Source organism: Nicrophorus vespilloides, unplaced genomic scaffold (genome assembly GCF_001412225.1).
Source record: "Nicrophorus vespilloides isolate i.1.1-1 unplaced genomic scaffold, Nicve_v1.0, whole genome shotgun sequence".
Taxonomy (NCBI): Eukaryota; Metazoa; Arthropoda; class Insecta; order Coleoptera; family Silphidae; genus Nicrophorus; species Nicrophorus vespilloides.
The window spans coordinates 12,585-19,275 of NW_017098444.1; the positions used below are offsets into that span (position 1 = coordinate 12,585).

Consider the following 6,691-nt stretch of genomic DNA (forward strand, 5'->3'; position numbering starts at 1 on the left):
ATTCATAAAACATCTGATAGAGTGGAGTTGTTTGCTTGGCCCCTGTAGTGGATGCTTTATGCTAATAAGTGGAAATCCGTGACAACAGTATAACATATTTAATATGTAGTGGTTCATCCTGAACATGGAAAGGAATCGATATAATACGGCACATCGTCCTTGGAGTTCGCTTAGTCTTTGTGGTGGGATGCGTTAGGTCAAAATATGGAAACCCGCAGAAACAGGATGACATATTCGGCTAGGGATGTCTCGTCCTGCAAGCGTTACATATGTGTGTGTATATAGAAATCGATTTTATAAAACGCCACGTGACCCTTGGAGATCGCATAGTCCTTGTGGTGGATGCGTTAGGTTAAAAAGGGGAAACCTTCAGCAACAGGATAACATATTTAGTAAGGGATGTCTCGTTCTAACACCGTTCGTTCGTTTTCAATAATATATGAAATCCGCTATTTTTAATCTGGACCAAGAAATATAATAAAAATAACAAATTGTTTATGTCAGCTTATTTAAAGAAAACGTCAAACTATAACTTAAGATTTAAAATATATAAAACTATTGAATATTAATTATATAATGGCAACATAGTAATTTTACTAAGATATTTAGTTTTTCCTAGGTTTCCAAATAAAAAATTACTTTAAATGGAGTATTTTCTTCCATTCCAGTTTTGTACATAAGTTTTGTGGGGTTGATCCCTTTTAATCGTCTTCAGCATATTTTCAGCCATTTTATAATTTCTTAATGATAATATTATTCACCTGTATTTATCAATAATAATTGTAATTAGAAAGTTGTGATTTTTCACTATGATTATCAGAAATGGACTTATAACACTTTCAAAAAAGGCTCAATTATGTAAATTTATTATATTTCTTAATCCGTGCATTTATTTATTCTTCTGTTGAAAACATATTTCAGGATATATATCAGGTATGGGCCCTGTAATTATGATTAACGCTATATTACATGGGCCAATAGATCCTTTTTGCATTCAGGACAAAACATCCCTTACTAAATATGTTATCCTGTTGCTGAGGGTTTCCCGTTTTTAACCTAACGCATCCCCTACAAGGACTATGCGATTTGCAAGGATCACGTGGTGTTTTATAAAACCAATTTCTCTATTCCATTAATATATACACACAAGTAAAGCTTACAGGACGAGACATCCCTAGCTAAATATGTCATCCTGTTCCTGCGGGTTTCCATATTTTGACCTAATGCATCCCATCACAGAAAGCAAGCGAACTCCAAGGACGATGTGACGTTTTTATTTAATCCTTTTCACGTTCAGGATGAAACACCGCACAATAAATATGTCATCCTGTTCCAGCGGGTTTCCATATTTTGACCTAATGCATCCCACCACAGAAAGCAAGCGAACTCCAAGGACGATGTGACGTTTTTATGGAATCCTTTCAACAAATAGGATGAAACACCGTACATTAAATATGTTATCCTGTTGTTACGGGTTTCCACTTTTTAGCATAACGCATTCACCACTAGGAAAAGCAAAGAACTCCACTCCATCTATCAGTTACTTTATGAATTGCGTTTCATATTGTACGCGTGTCACTGGCATTGTATAATACGCGTATAATACCAAAGCGGTAATCATTTGATAACTCATAAAAATGTTATAACACGCATTCATTTGGATGATTATTAACTGAAATTAGTACTGTTCCATTCCATAAAGTGTTTTAATTATAATACGAGTATAAATTTTCTCGATTTATGTTGATTCAATAATAACACTTGAACATTATTTTAAATTATTAAAATAACATTTTCATTGATTCAAGTTAATTAGCGAAGAACGCACGAGTCGAGATAAAATCGGAAAATTTTAGTATTCAAATTGGGTGTTATTTTAGAGTAAATAATTAACAAGTTTTAAAACTCATCTCAACTCACATTTTAATTATTTTCTTTTCTTGCGCCTCTCCGTGTTTGCTCCGCCGTAATTGTATGCAATTTCGCGTTGCAAGTGTAATAAGAATGAACTTTTTATTGGCAAAAACTTTTTGTTTGTTCCTTCCTCCTTGTTTTCGCCTCATCAAAGTGGTTTATTGTTGGACTCTTGCTGTAGCCACTTGTTTACTTGGTAGTTAATGTCTTTATCAGCTGTCGGTTTTAATATATGTAACAGCTACCACCTATAAGATTACAGCTTTTTATATACTTGTTTTTTTTTATAGACTATACGAAGGAAGCCAATTTAATTTTCAGCGCAGACACATTTATTTTCGCCTCGTGGTAGGTAATTGCCGACGCACAAGAAACGGCAAAAGTGAAACGGTTTTAATGGAAAATCGTTATTAGATAATAATTTGCCTCGTTTCTTTTCTTTTTTATTTCTTTTAATAAACGTTTCCTTCACTTGATCTCTTTGCTGATGGCTTTGTACATACTGAAGAGGAACGATGAGAGATGTTGGCCATCGATAAATTAAGTCGTACTTGTCAATTAAAGTATTAATATGGTAATGGATGGCTGCGAACGATCGTTGGAAATGAAGTATATTTTGTGAACGTGCATTTTGCAGAATTTCATTTTGAAACTCGTTTGATTATGGCATTAAATATGTATACTCTCATACGGGATGCTGGGAGGTCCGGCATGTTTCTTATTCTTATATACAATTAAGGAATTGTCTTTCCAAGATAATTTATAATTATTGCGAAATCGCCACAAAATGTCACATCATTTTTATTTAATTCTTCATATTTAATAATCCATTTCACAGGAAATAATTAAACGTATTCGATAATTGATCTTCGTAAATCTTCAACAATTCATATCTATATCGATTTATAATTGACCAACAGTTGAAGTTATTAATTTACTATGCAATATGTTATCTTTCTTTATATGTTAGTTTTTAATGAGAAATTTCATGAAGCTGTATAAATATAGTCGATGCAGTGTTGGTGCATAATTATCGTTTAAGCAAATCAGTAATAATTCGGACACGATCAGCTTTAATGTTGTCGGAGAGTTCATGAGGGAACCATCCAGCCACATTATATAACTTTCCGAGCTTTTTGAGACGACGAACGATGCTTTTTGAGTGGTCCACTTTGAAGTCTTCGACTATCATTCGAGATGTCAAACTTTCGTCTTATACGGCTGCTAAACAGGTACTTTTGTCGAAATCCGATGGTCGACCTCTTCCTGGTTTATCTTCTAATCTTGTGTCGCCAGATTTGAAACAGGCAAACCATTTCCTGCATCGAATTTTGCTAAAAAGTTAGTTGAGATCGCAAAACGAATGCGCTGCTTTCCATACTTTTTCGAAGTGGTAAAGTATAAAAAGTGCCTACAAAAACGCCTGCATAAAATCAAAGTAACATATCCCGAAATTCGTATTATTTTTAAAAATATTAGTGATAAAATTAACTTAAGTTTTATCAAATTAAGATTAGCTTAAGTAATGTTTAAATAAATTAGTTTTAGGATATATTAGTTCATTTTCTCTAAATTTGTGGTTAAGACATGTAAGATTATATCAATTTATAATAATGTAAAATTTTCAATCTAGGAGAAACAAAATGAAAAAGAATATAGAATAATGAGAAAAAATAACAGTTTGATAACAGTGTACAAAATAAATATATGATAAGTTAGGTTGGGTCAATTAAAGTTCAAATATAATAAACTTAAATAAATGTGTACATAACAGTTTAATTAGGTCAGTTTCTTTAAAAAAAACGTCAATATAGAAGATTAATATTAAAAATAAATTTGTTGAAAATTATATATTAAAATGATTGAAATTAAGTTGGAATCATTCTTTCTATATTTATATAGGGTATTCATCAATATAATCTTGTACAATTCATTTCATAAAGGACCTGATAGATGGAGCAGTTCGCTTGCTCTCTGTTGTGGGATGCGTTAGGTCAAAATATGGAAACCCGCAGGAACAGGATGACATATTTAGCTAGGAATATCTCGTCCTACAAGCTTTACTTGTGTGTATGTATTAATGGGATAGAGAAATCGATTTTGTAAAACGTCACGTGACCCTTGCAAATCTCATAGTCCTTCTGGTGGAAGCGTTAGGTTAAAAAGGGGAAACCCGCAACAACAGGATGACATATTTGGCTAGGGGTGTCTCGTCCTGCAAGCTTTACTTGTGTGTGTAATAAATTCTTAGAAAAATTGATTTTATACCACGTCACGAGACCCTTGGAGATTTCATAGTCCTTGTGGTGGATGCGTTAGGTTAAAAAAGGGAAACCCTCAGAGACAGGATAACATATTTAGTAAGGGATGTTTCGTCCTGAACGCGGAAAGGATTGATATAATACGTCCCTTCGTCCTTGGAGTTCGCATAGTCTTTGTGGTGGATGGGTTTAGGTTAAAAAGGGGAAACCCTTAGCGACAGGATAACATAAATAGTGAGGAGGGTTTCGTCCTGAACGTGGAAGGAATCTGATGCCCCACGTTAATCATAATTTCAAAGCACGGTATGAAAAATTCTGAAATCAATTTTCAACATAATAGTATGTAAATGCACGCAGTTCTTATTATAGAATGCGAAATATAATACATTTACTTAAATAATATATTGATTTTTATATGAAAAGGTCAATACAGGACTTAATATTAAAAATATTTGTTTAAAATTATATAAGTTATATTTGGTTTATTTAAGTTCAATAGTTATCACATAGATAAATGAAGTAAAATTTAAGAACTAGAAAAGGTTTTAATTGGTAATACTAGGACTGTTTGAAAAGTTTTGAAATCAAAAACGAGTTTTGTTGTTCAAAAAATATTTTATTTTTCAATATAATCTCCTTGTAGCTCAATACATCTAGTCCAACATTTTTCTAAAAATTCTATACCATGTTTATAAATATTTGTATTAAGGGTTTGAACATAATTGTCTACAGTATCAATTGCTTTTTTAATGGACGAAAAACGCTTTCCAAAAAGAAAATTTTCAGGTATAGGAATAGATGGTAGTCAAAACTCTTTTGTGAGCTGGTGTGTTGTTTTGGTAATTGATTATTTTATTTTTCTGTAAACTAGGTTGATTTTTTCACTTTTTTTACTCGTCGTAGATGATGATACTATATATATCATGGACTTTTTGAATGTTTTCTGCTGATGTTTCAGTTTTGGAGGCCATTACATGAGTTATCTTCAATCCTTCTTACGTCTACATTTAAATTGTAAAGTCCATCTATGAATAAATGAAATAAATAAGCAGATTGTTATCAATTTCTGTTGCCGATAAACTGTTCATAATAAAGATTTTTATCACAAAAAGAATAGTCATGTTTTGCTATCTTAGAAACTTGCATAATCTCGGTTGGTAAATAACAACTAACAAACAAATTTTAAAAAAATGAATTAACGAAAGTAATATTATCTTGGTATTTTTTTTTGTTTTTATTTCTAAATAAGTAGTTTTTAGGCAACTAATAAACAAATTGCACGCAAATACTTTGGAATATGTAAAAAATAATTTTTGATGAATTGAAAGGAAAAGTTTGAAATCAAAGCAACTGACACTTAACCAGCGTAGTGGTATACTCAAACAATCGTTGACATAAGAAAGGTGAAAATAGAATACTATACTATAGATTACTATAGAAGTTGTTGTGGCTAAAACATTTTATATTATTCTTGTTTAATAGATATTTCTAACTGCTATTCGGGGAACTCCCGTTTTCAGCTTGAATTCCGTTCAGTGGCGAATGTATTTATAACTCTAAAATAGACGATGTCGATGAAAGGAATAGTTGCATAAATATGAATACATTTGAAGTTTGTTTATTATTCTAATCAAAATTGTAAATGTATTTTTGGACGACCGAAGTATAAATTGATCGATAACCAATAAATAATGAAACGTCTTAATAAAAGAACATATTTTTTTAAGAATTAAGTAGTCTGGAATTCACGTTGCATACATTTTTATTCTTAAATAAGAGCCCGGGTAGCTCAGTCGGTAGAGCATTGGACTTTTAATCCAAGGGTCCAGGGTTCAAGTCCCTGCTCGGGCGGTTAATTTTGTCTAAATAAAAAAACATTAAATAATTATAAATGAATGAGTTTATAAGTATAAAACGTTTTTTTTATTTCAAACATTTTATGATTAACATTTTTTATGTTTTGCATGTTATTTAGGAATTTATTGAAATGAAGAAATTAATAATCATTTATTAACAAAACATAATAAAACAATTTGCATTAAAATTGTTTAAATAAATATGGGAATAATTTAATAAAAAAAATATTTTGTCTTCAAAAATATGATTCAATTAATACATTTGTGCTGACCGCGAAAATATTTTTAGATTTTAAGGGGAAACCGACTACTAAAAAGAATAACAGTTCTTTTTAAATTCTGTAACATAATAATAAAAAACAAATATAACAATAAAATATTATTTAGTTCTTCAATGAGACCTATTTCAAATAATACGGGATATTAGTAGAACTGATTACCCGTATTACTTGAAGTTATAAATTTGAGAATCAATTAAAATAACTTAGAACTTTTCTAATATTTGCAAATAAATTAAATAGATTATATATACATTATTATCAAAGCAAATTTATAGGAAAATTCTCCGTAGGGTTTACTCATATTAATATAAATAAATTCTTTAAATTCTTAAAACTTTGAATGTAAAATTAATAAATATCGAAATCAAATAATTACATG

General features: G+C 30.6%; 1 non-coding gene across 1 annotated transcript; it reads left to right on the top strand.

Moving 5' to 3' along the window:
* The first annotated feature begins 5,953 nt into the window (after window positions 1-5,953).
* On the top strand, window positions 5,954-6,026 carry Trnak-uuu. Its single transcript has one exon. It is a non-coding gene; the product is annotated as a tRNA-Lys (tRNA).
* The last annotated feature ends 665 nt before the right edge of the window (window positions 6,027-6,691 follow it).